General features: G+C 40.0%; 1 protein-coding gene and 1 pseudogene across 2 annotated transcripts in view; both read right to left on the minus strand.

Annotated features, from left to right (window-relative positions):
- Positions 1-15,198, minus strand: part of Smyd3 (SET and MYND domain containing 3) — a 533,841-nt gene that overhangs the window by 362,494 nt on the left and 156,149 nt on the right. The window lies entirely within an intron of this gene.
- Positions 187-1,153, minus strand: LOC117721552 (large ribosomal subunit protein eL31 pseudogene; annotated as a pseudogene).

Here is a 15,198-nt window from a genome sequence, read left to right on the forward strand (position 1 = left end):
ACGCCAGGCAAATGACTCCCTCTCTTTCTCTTGGCTCTGAACACTCTTTTTATAAACATTTATTAAATTCAATAATTATAAAAACTTTTAGATTTATTCTATCTTATGTTGTCTTGAATGTTTTACCTCCATGTATGCATGTGTACCACAGGTGTGCCTAGTACCCACAGAGGTCAGAAGAAAATTTTGGATCTCCTGGAACTGGAGTTGCCAGCAGTTGTAAGCCACCATGTAGTGCTGGGAACCAAAGCCCTGTCTTCTGGGAGAGTACCCAATATTCTTAACCACTGAACTATCTCTACAGCCCCCAAACTGACTTTTTTAAAATGCCATCAAACCTTTACTATTCATAGAACTGATGAATGAGGACATTTTTAGGCTTTCTCACATGAATACATAGAAACAAAAGAGAATTTTAAGCTCAATTAGATAACATTATCCATGTTCTGAGACAGCTGGTTTGGATTACCGTAAATCTTCATTTCTGTGCATATGTACATGTATGTCCCTTCCGTGTTTTTCTTGCAAGAGTATAAGAAAATTAACAGAACAATCGTGTACCAATAAAGAAGCCCTTTAGATTTTGTAGACATTCCCTAAAACTAGGTAAACACAAATGCATATTTTTTTAATAGTTTTAGTTTGAGGGGGAGGTTATTTTGTATTTTTGTTTGTTTTTTTGCTTTCATGGAAATACAACACATATTTTTTTGGGGCAATTCTGCAACTTCATTTGACATTCAGCTGGTTAGTTCTCATCCACATTGACCGTCTGTAGATTTTGAATGTGGTAACAGGCGTGTAAGTTACCAGTGTGTAGAGTTTGTTTGGTGAATCCTCATCCTCATTAGGTTTTCTGGACAAACGTACTCGGACGCCATATGGAACATTCCTCTCTCCCTTGGCCCAGACGGCTTTACTGAGCCTGGTGTCAGTGTGCACATCTGGAGCCCCATCTCCTTCATGGCAAACTTCCGAATTTCTTTGAGTGCCGAGGAGCGCGGTTCTTGAAGCCCACTCCGTGGATGTGTTTGTGAATGTTGATGGTGTATTCTTAGGTCACCACCTCGTTGATGGCTGAACAGCCCTTCTTCTTCTCACCACCCTTCTTTGTGGGAGCCATTCTGCTAGGCCCAAGTTGAAAAGGACAACACATATTTTTTAAAGGTACATGCTAAAGTCAGATCTCCATCAAATCTGAAAATAAGATGAAATTCAACCCATCCCTAGAAGAAACCTCACACTCTGTACACACCTGTGTGTTGGTAGTCAGATTTATAACACATGTCCTGATGGTCACACATTCAATACATCATGACAAATGTTGCCTAGCCCTGCACTTTAGGGCCAGGGTTGATACCTATTTTTAAAAAAACAAGAAAGGAAGGAAAGACGGGAGGAAGGAAGGGACAGAGGGAGGGAGGGAGGGAGGGAGGAAGGAAAGAAGGAATCCTATTAAAATAGTGCCTGCTAATTTGATTTAAATGTTTTTTTAAAAGTATTTCATTATCATATCCTTACACCTGGGAACAGCATCACAAAGCATGGCCCTCTTTGTATTTGATTCTTTAAGAAATCCATGTGCCATCTGCATGCAGCCGGCTGCACATTTTCCTTTCCTGAGTGCCCCCGCTTCAACAGCATGCCCAGACTAAGCTTCACATTCGAATTTTTATATTCTGAAATGCTGACTCAAGCCACTGGAGAGAATGAGCCTTTTGCCAGTGAGACTGAAGAAGATCCCTCACCTTCAGGATCGTTTTCCTCATTTGTTTTGGAAAATGCTACCTTATAAATAGGATGTGACACATGCAACACAGAGAGCCGAGAGCATCACTGGTACACACATAATCACTTCATGTGGTGTTCTGAAACACGTTATTATTAACGGCAAAATGGTTTCCCCACCACCCACGGCATGTAGCACACTAATTCAGTTTGATGGGGGAGTACAGAGTCTCTGTGCTGTAGCACATAAAGCCTGAGCCTGAGAGTGGGCCTTCTGCACATCCAACTCATCAATCCTTCTGCGTTGTACATTTCAGCATCACAGAGAAAGGACAGGAAGCGCTCTGAATACTGTTTGCACAGAACTTTCCAGTATTGTCTGTTGCCTACTACAAACGCTCAAATCTTCTTTTAATGCATAGCTTCAACGGTTTTCCATAGGGGAGAAAGCTCCGGGATTATCAGAAGTCGGGCTTATGTACACTGTGCCTCCCTGTTAGTTCTGAAAAATTCTGAACACATGGACCTCAACAATACCTCAACAATATTCAAAACGCTGAAGTTTCGGTTTTCTTTAATTCCGCTAGTGGGATGGACGTCTCTGTGTGTGCTCACCTCTGGGTGGCAGTCTGCCTTTTCCGCACCGCTGACTAGTCTTCATACACTTCTCATTCTGCTCTGACCAAACCCACCAAGAAGCCTGACTGAGTAAAGTTCCTGACAGAATTTGGCAGCATCCAACTTTTCTTTTTCCTCCTAGTTTTATCCCCATAGAAAATACAGCTTGAAAAGTAAGTACAAAAACTGGGAACAAAAATATTTTGGAATATGCTAGGATAAATAAATCGTACAGAGACACAGAGAAAAGACTCTGGGAAATTTTTCACATGCAAACAGCATTCTGGAGAATGTAGCTGGTATACAGATTTTGGCTACGGGAATTCCTTTGGTCCTATAAAATGTTCTCAGTCTAGCATACAAGATTTCTGTTGATTTGAAGCTAGCCAGAATTGGTTTCTAAAACTTTCAAAACAAAGTCTCTTAATTAGCCTACCACAATAAGAAAGCAGTCATGGTTCCTGTGTAGAATGAATGAACTGCTCGATACTGGTGAGGTAGTTTGGGGTTAAAGGTTATGGTACTAAGATGAACAATTACCATCCCAGGAACATAGCTTTCCTCCAATTTTCAGAGTTTAATATAAGACAGATCATGGCACAAGGACTTCTGCTAAGTCTGAAGTATGTATCTTAATTCCAAAGAAAAGCAACTTACCTTTTCAATCAAAACTCATAGACACCAAATTCTAGGTTGACTGCAGCTGTACCACACCATGGGACAGATACACTCAACACCTTTTTTTTTACTATAACTGAAGCCTCCTCAGTGTTTCAGTAAGACTATTCATGTAAAGTAGGATACATCTCCACGAGTACCATCAGTCGCTTTCCTACATTGTTTTATATATAGGTCATGCAATTTTGTAGATGAGCCCATAACAGATTTACATATGGAAAGTTATGCATGCCAAAGGCCTGTTTAATGAACCCATTACCAGAATCATTCCACAAGGGAAGAAAGGAGAAAGGGTAGAAACACACACACACACACACACACACACAGAGAGAGAGAGAGAGAGAGAGAGAGAGAGAGAGAGAGAGAGAGAGAAGCAACTATTTTCCAGATTATGCCACTATGCCTGGTTATAAGACTCATAATTTAGGACACAGATTTGCTACGAAGGAAGTTCGCAGCCATGGAGGTCGCATGGCGGACTGCAGGTCATATTTATCCAACCACTGACTGGGCATGTGAAAAAGAGCAAGCAACCCCAGAGGTTATAAAGCTGGAAATGTTAGCAACGAGCTGATCTGAAGAGCGGGGGTGACAGGCAAGCTACTGCTTTAGCAATTTATTACCCAAATGAGAAAAGAGATGAAGGTCTTTCACCAATGACAAGATAACTTGCCAATGCATCAAATATAAGGGACCAGACTAAATTGAACAGCAATCTTTTTAGCTACACAGATACCAAATAGCTACATAATTAGAGGAGGGTCTCCACGTAATAACCTAAGGGACTTAGGACCTTCACCTTCTTAAGAATGTGTCACCACCTGTGCCCAGGATGAATTACACAGTGGTTTAGAATTCTCCTTCTACTCAGAGCATTAATATTGATGAGCTGTCCTGACTGAGAGAGAAACGTGATTAGAAAACAAAGGATTTATTTTCCCAATAACTAAAAGAGTATGCATTATAAAAAGGAAACAGATCAGGAGAGGACACTCAGCAGTGCGTAAGCACAGGAGGGGCCAGAGTGGGTAAATAGGGGCTGTTATTTTATTTTGATAAAAGTATCCTCTTGATGTTGACACACAGAACAATACAAATATCAGAGTAGCTCCAAATGAACATGTCAGGAGAGACCGAAACCAAGACTGCCATTAGGGAGCTGTGGACTTGAAAGGGCACCATTAAGTCAACAAAAGATGCAGACCCCCTCATCTCCTTGACAAATAGTTTACCTCTAAACAGTACCTGGTTAGCTCATAACTACTTAGCCTACGATAATGACAAATTCTTTTCTATGTATAAAAAGAAAAAAAGTCTGACATCAAAAAGATAATCCAAATGGCATACACACATGTGAAAGCTTACAAAGAACGTGGGGCATTTTAAATACTATACTGAACCCAGATAGTATAAGCTGTGGCATAAAAATGAGAGCAGAGCACAATGAACCGGACACGGCTCTGGCAATGCGAAGTGAGCTTTTCTGTGGAACAGGAGCGTATATTCCTCCTCGGGACAGCCTCAGCACGCCTATTTGAGTAGTCTGAGCTCTTGTTATAAGAGAAAAAACTCTTATGCAAATTAAGGTCATTAGATTAAGTGAAGAGCTAGCATATGACATATGACAAGTTGATGTTTATACTCTGTATTATACGCACACACATGGGCACATGCACACGCATGCACACATATGGGCAAACACAGGCATGCACAGATTCACACACACAGGCACATACAGGCATGCACAGATTCACACACACACATACACACACAGAGGCATGCATAGACACATACACACACTATAGCCAGTGAAACTTGAAGCTTAATATTCATAAGTAAATTATACCAAATGTAAGAAGAATATCACCTGTTGGGTACTCTGTCAGGTAGATTAATAGCACACATACAATTTTATTTAATATGTATATTAGTCCTACAAAGCTACTGGATTTAACATCTTTTAAAGATATACAACCAAAGCACAAAAAAAGGTGCCTTTCCTCATCACACATTTTAGAGAAAATTCAGGTGTAAGTTCCCTGATTCCAACATTTACACTTTCAAATATTATTATGCTACCTCATATGGAAGTAAACACATTTCAATTTATTCTTTAATCCAAGGGGTTTCTTCCCACAGAAAACAAAAGTACATTTTTAGATTGAATATGAATATAAAATTATAAAAATTACACACTGTACTCCTAAATCCACTAACAGACCAAATTGCGTTTAGGAACAACTTCCTCATTAGGCCTGAAGGCTACAGCAGTAAACTCTGGTGGCTCCTGATCTGAGTGCAAGTGGCTACCCCAGCCTTCAGCTATGTCAGGTGACTTTACAGTAAAGCCCGGAGGACCTGCTCTGAGAAATTACCTGCTTGGTATAACAAATTGCCCTGTGCTAGCCTCAAGTAGGAAGTGGCATTTCAAAGTACAGGTGCAGCTTGGGAAGAAGAAATATTTCTGGTCCTCAAGTTTCATTTCTTTGATAAAACACATGACCTTTTGCTTGGAAAAATGCTTCCTGAAGAAAACAGAATGTGCACTGGCACATTTATGTCTAGCTAAGGACTATCTAGTACTCTCAGCAAAACTAACTCTGCTAGTGAGTTTGGGATTTTTGTTTGATTATGGTTCTCCGCCCCCACCCCCACCCCCCACCCCCCGCCTTTGGTGTTTTTGTTTTTTTTTTTTTTGGTTTTTTTTTTTTTTTTTTTGTCATCTTTCTACAAGTGTGGGGTATAGGGGTATGAGCAGAACCTGGCCAGCTGCTCTCTAGACTGGCAGGTGGCATTAAGAGACACCAGCACTTCAGTGGTTCATGAGAGATGAGAACACACTCCAGTTTACATGGGAAAGAGCTGTTGAGCTTAGCGGAGACAGGGAAGTCAACAGATGAATCACAATGAGGTGCTAGGAACAGGCTGTTTCACAAAACTAAAAGGTAACCCAGATAGGGCTGGCACCCCAAAAGATGGTAATTGATCATTTAACAGTTTTATCCATACTGGTCCTCTGTACACATTGACACCATACAATGAAACCACATCCTTGACACAATTTAAGATAGACCAAAAACAAAACAAAAGACAAAAACAAAACTGAGCTCTGGACATGATTTTTGTATTCTGAAAAGATTTGATAAGATTTGAAATCTTTCTGTATCATCTCAAATTTGCTTTTATTGCTAACTTGAAACATTTCCATATAGAGACTTTTTTTTTAAAAAAAAAACAAAGCAATTCTGGGAATATCAGGACATATAAATCTGGAGACTGTGTTCAGTCTAGTCTAACAAAAAATACCTTTTGTGCATGACACTATGACAATCCTTAGTGCTTGTCACTTCTCCCAGCAGCAGACATGCACAGTGTGAAGTAGTTCCTAAACTAAGGCGCTGTGGGCTTTACCAGGACCTCCTGCTCTGGACGTCCACAGCGAAAGAGTTTGTGGCCAACACTGAAAGCCAGAGTGTCACCCTGTCTGGCACACCCCTGGGTGAGCTGTGCGTCTCTGACTCCTCTGCTTTGAGGTGCTTATCTGAAATTCATACAAACCATGAGCAAGCATGAAGGCTGTAAAACGCAATAAAATAGTGGCATTGGTAGGACTATCCAATCCTTTATATAGAACATAGAAAAGGGCACAATCAGCCAAACTATTAATTATCCTATGCATGGAAATTGCCTTGTATAAATCCCTACACAGTTGTTGTAGTTATTTTATGTTTTAATTTCTGGGATGAAATGCTTCCAAAGATAGGCTCCAAAAATTTTTTATTTAAATTATATTTGATAATCAGGCCACAGCATGATAAAACTGCAGCCACATACAAAACAGAGTTCCTCTTTCTCCTTAAAATAGAAGAAACTCTAAACATGTGTGCACGTGTGTTCCCGTGTGCATGATCACTCCTGTTCTTAGGTATTTCCCAAACTTGTTTGCTTACAAGTTATATATATATATATATATATATATATATATATATATATATATATATATATATATATATATTTGCATTGCCTACTGCCAAGCCTTTTACTGCAGTAACTGTTTCTTAAAGAGATAGGATGTTCTATGAGCTTGTAAGTTACATACAGAGAGATGCATACACAGATTCACAGATACACACAGACACACACAGAGACACAGACACACACATACATACATATATACACACACACCTACACACACACACACACACACCTACACACACACACACACAGGTGAACTCGTCCTTTTTACATTAAATCTTGCCTCTCATCTTCTGTGAATACCTTCCCAGGCAATGTTCATGTTGGCACAATAAAATTCTTGAGTTCATTCGTAATTCTGAAAACCTGCAGAATAAATTCAAATGCATTCCTTTTTTCCTCTTCTCCTGTTACATACCATCCAAACTGTCCCAAAAATCTTATTATAAAAATCTAAAATTCAAAACACCTTCTGTATGTTCATGTCTTCCTCAGCCTTGACACTAATTCTAACCTGTGGTCTCTCACATACTTGGAACACTCTCCAGTTTTTCTCACTCTGTGATAACTGTGTCTTCTCAGAAACTTCATTTTCATACTCCAATACTCCCATCTTCAACTTCCACTTGACAAATTTAGTTGTCATACTGTATCAACCTGAAGAAAACAAATGAGTCCAGAATTTGATTTTTAGTGCATCGGAAGCCACAGCGCTCAGCACAGACAATCCCTGCATAAGCCAGGTGTGAAAATGCAGAATGTTTGCTGCGCCTGAGAGGAAACTTGATTTCAAAAAGCAAATCTTCACCACGTTCAACAGATGAGTTCACAGGAAGGCAGAGAGCGCCATTACATTTATATGGCACATTGAACGGGGGAATGCAGCCACCAATTACATCAGTGCTAGGACAATACCATCGGCTAGGACACCGCCCAGGCAGTAGACACCAGCTCCTCTTCCTAAGACATCTTTGGTGAATCTTAAATTCTCTCAAATAAAACAAAGGAAAAATTAGTTTGGTGTAGATGCTTGAAAGATAAGGAAGGCATGTCAGACTGTAACTACAACCGTCCCAAACCCAACATTTAAAGAGCAACCATGTTCCGATGATACCAGCTGTAATGGACTGATAAGTTAAAATGAAAACTAACTTCAGCTCGTAAGGAGATGAACACGCAGCAGGAGAGACGGTCCATGCTGGCAATACTAGACACTGTAATGTAATGCCTACAGTCAAGGCACTGAGGGAACTGAGTTTGAGGCCAGCCTGAGCTACACAGTCCCAGGGCAGCCTGTGCTACAGAAACTCTGTGTCTAATTAATTAATTAATTAAAATACCCAATAAATATGGTAAGACTCATTGAGACACAATTCTCTTTATTACTCTATGAATGGATTTGAGCCCTTGAGTCAGAACAACACAAATAAAGCCAATAGAATCACCACAGAGCTGGTGGGAGGAGGGCATCATGGCTAGACGGGGAGGTGAGCTGCTGGGTGGGCGTGCTGGCACATGTTGAAGATGACACACGGGAGGATGCTTTTGTTTTCTGATGAAGGAAAGCGGGCGAGGTGGCTTCAAATGAGAGTGTCTGGCTCTTTGCATTACAAGTGAACAACACATAAAAAGCGCCTTCCATGAGTGCTGTTTTCTGATTGGAGCACATCAAGCACAGCATGGCCCACAGAACTGTGCTATGTAGAGTGACTGAGGGTCTGCTCAGCTTACTGCTGACCCCAAGCTCACATGTCACGTACACTATCACAAGGTAACATGTGGTGTTAGCTAACTGGAAAGCACAATCCAGGGAACACGGTTAAATACAGACTACCACTCAATCCTCTTTACACACCTAATGAATGACTTGTTTATTCATGTTATCTATAGTGATGTTTTGCCTGCATGCATGGCTGTGATGGTGTCAGATCCCCTAGAATTAGAGTTACAGACAGTTCTGAGCTGCCATGTGGTTGCTGGGAATTGAACCCTGGTTCTCTGGAAGAGCAGCCAGTTGAGTGCTCTTAATCACTGAGCCATCTCTCCAACTCCACTCCCACAATTTACGTATTAAAAAAAAAAAAAAACCCAAAGTACAGAAATGTTAGTAATTCACTCTGGCACCCACAGATAGTAATGATATAAAGAAAGATACCCATTTAAACATATAACCACACTGACTCTAGCATATGAAGAAATACGTGTACTCTGGAGATTTCTAATGCTGTTCTGAAACTTCCTTCACTTATTTAAGGCAGTTTTTCCTTCCCCAGACTCATTCATAAGACTTCACTACATTTCTTAAACTTCTCAGGCCCAACACCCCTATGTCTAATATCAACAGTGTATCATTTCCTTCATTTAAAAAAGATATATTTCCCCAAAGAGATAGAATTTTAATTTTGCAAGTTACCAATTTCAGATGTCAGATCTATTAAACTAAGTATTTTCATATATGACTTAATAATATTGAGATATGCACCAAAACAAACCCTGTTCATCAGTAGTAAACAAACACAATTGTCACAGAATGTAGTCACCATTGAGTAACTGGGTCCTTTTTCATTAAACACTGAATCACTGTGAGCTGCCAGTAGCATGAAATAAATTAACGTTTAATATTTAATACTCTGTAGGTTCAATATGGAATTAGAAAAGAGTTGAATTTTATGTTACTTGACATTCCTATTGTAATTCAAGATTATATCTAAGAAGGTTGAAATTTTACTTAAAAGCAATTTAAATTTAATGAATGTTGTTGCTGTTTTAATGCTACTTTATAGTCATTTTAAGTTCAGAAAATAGGTTTCCTTCTTCATGGTAAAGACATAATAATTTTCAAAGGATAGCATTCAAGAATATAAAAATATCATCAACATAAACTATAGGGTATACAATTAAGTATAAAATGGCCATTTTCATCATTACCTGATGAGAAGTGAAAGTCTAAACACATGATGAGCTGGGCACTGCGGCTTGTGGGGAAGTGGCCAGCACTAGGAATGCTGAGGCAGGAAGAATGTCAGTTTGAGACATGCATGAGCTCACTTAGTGGCACTCACAATAAATCACTGCCCTACACAAGAGAACAGGGTTTGCTTCTATATACGCAGTTCAGTAACCACTCACAAAAAACAAGCACCAGAGAAGAAGCTCACCACCGACTGGAAGGAGTGGGATAGCTTACGCTCTTCCACATGGGCAAGGGTCAGCCATGTCTAGTGTCGTATGCTGTTGAATCCCAACACTGGGGGCTGGGGGGTGGGGGGAAAGGCAGGCAGATCTCTGGAAGTTTGAGGCCAGCCTGCACTGCACTGTAAGACCCTGTCTCAAAAGCAATGACAACAAATAAGAAAACAAAACATAACAGGTGAGCTATCCAAATGGCAAAATGGTACTGTATGCCCTGTGTATGCCGTACGGCTCCGGCCTTGCTCAGCTCCATTCTTGTTACAATAAATCTCCAGGAATCACACTCTGGGGCTAGGGCTGTAGCTCAATGGCGGACTGGTCAGCTGCCATGGGCTCAATCCCCAGCCCCATCACCAAACAAATAGCATCACATTCTATATACAAGCGGAATATTAAAAGAAAATAACTTTTGGAATTCAGTACTAATAGATATATTTCTATATACAGTCTCCCCTCCAATAATGTAATTCTGATCCTTGCACTCACTTGTCTGATACGCCTGTGATTATAGCATCTAAGTATAAGAATGTCTCATGTATTAAGAAACAACTTTATACAGATTTTTTCCACAGTACAAGACAATAATTAAAATGTGAGCACAAATGTGAAGCTGTGTATAGGAATGTGTGTGAGTGTGTGTGTGTGAGTGTGTGTGTGTGTGTGTGTGTGTGTTATTCTTCTTGGATTACCAGTGAGGATTACACAGGATTTCAAAGCAAACACAGGCATATGTGAACCAAAGTACAATTCCACAGTGCATAAACAGTCCAGTTCTAAAGTCTGATGCTGCCAGTGACCACATATGTGTTATTTTTTTCATTGTTGAACTAACAATTATTAATTATCCATTAATATGTGCCAGACTCAGTTCTGGGCATATTGCCAAATTTTAACTCAGTATTTCTGAATTGGACCTTATCATCTTTTTTTGTTTCAAATGAAGAAACAAACTATGTAATTGCCCAGTTCAAACAGACAATTCCAACTCTGTACTTCCTTTCAGCCACAAGTACTTCCTGCTTCCGCAGATGCTCTGCCTAATACACTGTCAACACTAGAGTCCATTCCCCTGTCCACTGCGATATGTTAACCTCTCCTATTCAGCACACGTCTGAACCAGTGGGCACTCTCAACAAAACTTCACTGAATTTCTGTGTTAAATGACTTGTCTCCACAAAATAAAAGTAGAAATAGATGTTTGGGTCCAGGTTTGTATCCCTTAAAATATCTTCTGATGCAACTAAAGTATATTTGAATAATGTAATTTTTAAAAAGAGAAATTGTTTCACTATTTATAATTGCCCCAGAAGCCTATGGCAGGTGGCAAAATCTGGCACTTCAAACTAATACAATCAAGTCCACATGTGCCAAGTCATGCATTCTGCAACTGCTCCAAGTACACAGGATTTGACTTTCCAGGTCCATAACAAATATCACAGGGGTATAGGCTTCAAATGCTTTTGCGTGTACTCAAGATATACTGCATAGTAATGAACAAAGCCTTTAGAATAAAGAACCCATGTAATCCATGGTTATTTTGCAGTCAAACATGGAGGGATTTGACATAAGCTCTGCTATCTAACACCTGCTCACCAGGGGTAAATGACTTCAGTTCTCACAGTCTTGGGTGATGACTTCATAAAGCACATGATTCTAACAGCATCTACGGTTGCTTTAGAGACGACTGTGAAGTCAATGTATGTAAAATGTTTGTCAAAGCACAGGTCAGAGTCAGGACTTCATTAGTGTGAGCTTTACACTGAACAAGGATTGGACAGGTCAGAGACAGGACTCCATGAGCTTTCTGTTGAACAGGAGGGTTGGCAGAAGTTAGCAAGTGAGTTTTCTAGTCAGTGTGGATTTTAGCCCACTGGGCACTGACACATTCACCTGTTTTCTAACCTTCAGAGTCTTAGTATTACCAGTAAATGATGGTGCTAGAAAGTTTAATTCTTTCAATATGGTTCTATATTCCCATTTAAAATGTATCTTTTCATTCTCAAAGGAAAATACCAACTCCTTCCAACACATGATCAAACTCAAAAGCAAGGTTGAACAATTTTTTAGTCTCAGGAAAAGAAATTATGTTAGCAATTAATTCACATATAAAAGCAAAAGGTAAAAAACAGAAACTACCTTAAATAATTATATTGCTTCTTATTAAGTAGTACATAATTAATCTTTTACTGCCAAATTATTTTAAGTCAGGTTAATTCCTCAGATACAAGATGCTTGCAAAAGCCAACAAATCAAAGCTTTCAATTTCTGAGTTCTAGCCAAAAGACCATATTGTCTAGGCAGAACAAATATCTCTCTTAACTTCATAACTAATATAGATATGAGGAAATTTAAGCTTAGAACACATGAGAAATGTGAAGACAGAAACATGTGAGAAAGTTTTAATCTATTGTATATTAACCTGTAGCGCTTACTTCATTCTTCTGTATACAAAGAATGTATGTAGCTGCTCATGTATATATAGACATGCCAGTGGTGTGGTGTGCACACACATGCACATGTATGTGCTGACCCCAGTAGACCTCAGGTATCTTCCTCAATCCCTCCCTACCTGACTCTTGCTCTATAGTACTCTGGTTTCTAAGCTTGCTCCATGAAGCCCCAGTGTCTTGCTGAGGGACTTAGAGACCATTAAACTAAGCGAGTGCATCCAGGCAGCTTAGGAATCCAAAGTGTCTATCAAGCACATTAGCTCCGTTTGGATCTTCCTTAGACAACGGAGTTTTAAACATTCATGACCATTCTGTTGCCAATTGAACTAAAAATGACTATCCAGGTACAGTAGGCTCCCTCTTCTCTGGCCCCCAATATCAGGAACTGCTCGGACAGGATCTGTTCTACCTTTCAAAACTTCTCATGCTCTCCCAAACACACTCACCATTCCAACCAACCCTGAACCTCATTGGATAATACTCTTGCATCATTAATCCCACAGTTGAAAGGACTTCTGTTGCTTGTTTGCTTTTGTAGCCTAGCTCTGGTCCATGAGTGCTGCACAACTCTGGAAGGGAGTCTTGTCAGACGGCTCCCGACTGAGGTAGATTCCAAGGAACTGGATAAGGAAATGGGAGAAATAACCCCACAGTAATCAGAACTAAACCACTGGGAAGTAAAAGGCCAAACCATCAACTCAGAGCAAAGACAGAGGGGAAAGCAACCATGCCCACTTGTAGCAGAGACAGAAAGGGAACCGGAACTGGATGGAGAAGGTTCTCACAGAGAAGAACGAAGAGTGAACAGATAAAAGATGGGAAAACAGACAGAAGAGCTCCCATGCTTCAGGAACATGCAGACAGGTACATAGCAGAAGCACAGCAAATGAAATTAATTATTAATTTTTAATTAATGTAGTGAGTTAATTCAATTAGAAACAGCCCGTGAGAGGCCTCATGTGTTCCAATAGAAGGGAAAGGGGGGAGGAGGGAAAGACAACAGCAGCCTTGGAGACACACTGCTTGAAAGCCAAAATTTTTCAAAACATTTTACCCATGACCATGTTGAATGTAATTATAAACCAAGATGTCAATCATATACTTTATAAGTAAAAAATCATTTTATGTATAAGAACACCGAGACAGAAACAATGTCTATTAAATGCCAACAAACTGTCAAGCATTTTGCAAGGAGACAGATACACCTACTGGCCTCTGGGATAAGGAATTACCACCTCTATAGTGGAGAGCTGAGAAATGAGCTCAGAGAAGGGGGGGGGGGCTGTTCTAGGACACGGCAAAGCCAGCAGTGGCGCAGAATGTACCCCAACACACATCTTACCACAGTGGCACACGGCACTGCAAGATGACACAGCATACCCATAATCTAGAGAGACTTCTGAAATGCACACCAAGATCTCCCTCATTTTTAAGGGACTTAAGTATTTCTAAGGATGAGTCTGAGAGGAAGTAAGAAATGGAAGATCATGAAAATGATTCAGCTGAGAAATCTGGGCCTGAAATAAAACAGAAATAGTTAGGGTGACACAGGGGGTGACACAGATAATCCAGTGCAAACCGGATCCACAAGTACAACCTAAGTCTACGACTTCTTCACAATGCCCTGCCTGGACTTCCTTTTTTCGATGTTCACTGCCTCTAAGGACACCACTCTGTAAATCATTACCATGTTACATCATCTCTACATGCCATTACTCTTAAGATAAAGTACTACTTTGGGGGGCTGGAGAGATGGTTCAGCAGTTAGGAGCACTGGCTGTTCTTCCAGAGGACCCCAGTTGAATTCCCAGCACCCACATGTCAGCTCACAACTGACTGTAAATCCAGTTCCATGGGGTCCATGGCACCAGACATGCACAGGGCTCACATAGATATGCATAGAAGCAAAATATTCATCCAAGTATTACTTTTGCACTGCTAAGAAATTATGCCAGTTAAAGAATAATATGGCCATGGCATGAAACATGCATCAGATCCAATAAAATATGGAAACTCACCACCTGGGGCTAGAAAGATGGGTCTGTGGTTAATGGCACAAAGATACCAGCTCAGTCACAGCAGCCATGTAAGGTAATTCACAACTACCAAAGGATCTGACGCCCTCTGCTGGACTCCACAGGAACTTGCCCTTAAACATGCATATACCCACACACAGATATACACATACTCAGATAATCAAAACATCAAGTAAATGGTTATTTTAAAAGAAAATAAATGGCAATTTTCTGCATTTCTGCAATATATTTTTATTCTACCATCTCAACACAATTCCAGAATAATGTCTTGAGCTTGTGATCTAACTCAATACCTACCTACCTAGCATGTGCAAGACCCTGAGTTTAATACCCTGAACTATAATTACGTGTGTGTGTGTGTGTGTGTGTGTATTCTATAGAGACATATAAATATACCATATCTGACAAAGAAGAGCCTTTTAAAAACCCATGGACTCTGTGTTATACTGTGATGCTTTATAGCAACTATATATAAATTGCAAACAGTGTGGACCACACACCCTTCTATCTAAGCTTGAAGA

This window comes from Arvicanthis niloticus, chromosome 16 (assembly GCF_011762505.2).
Source record: "Arvicanthis niloticus isolate mArvNil1 chromosome 16, mArvNil1.pat.X, whole genome shotgun sequence".
Taxonomy (NCBI): Eukaryota; Metazoa; Chordata; class Mammalia; order Rodentia; family Muridae; genus Arvicanthis; species Arvicanthis niloticus.